Raw genomic sequence first — 378 nt, forward strand, 5'->3', positions numbered from 1 at the left:
CCTTCCTTCCTTCCTTCCTTCCTTCCTTCCTTCCTTCCTTCCTCTCTTTCTGAAATGACTAATATGGAAATATATTTTACGTGACTTCACGTGCATAATTGATATAATTTGCACTCTCAGTGGATAGAGAAAGGGGTAGAAGGGATGTTGAGAATCTGGGATTCAAAATAAGATAAGATAAAATAGAAAATGGTTGTTGCTTTCAAGTAGCTGCCTATGTAATAAGAGAAACAATGTGAAAATACATACAGGATTATTTGGAAATAATCTCAAAGAAAAGAAAATATCATTAATGATATCAGGAGAGGCTTCTTGCAGAAGATTGAGATTTGAGAGAAAGCAGGAGAGAGAGAGAGAGAGAGAGAGAGAGAGAGAGAG

Source organism: Petaurus breviceps, unplaced genomic scaffold (genome assembly GCF_028583685.1).
Source record: "Petaurus breviceps papuanus isolate PSGF00001 unplaced genomic scaffold, PetGlider_PUasm1.0 125, whole genome shotgun sequence".
NCBI classification, from domain to species: Eukaryota; Metazoa; Chordata; class Mammalia; order Diprotodontia; family Petauridae; genus Petaurus; species Petaurus breviceps.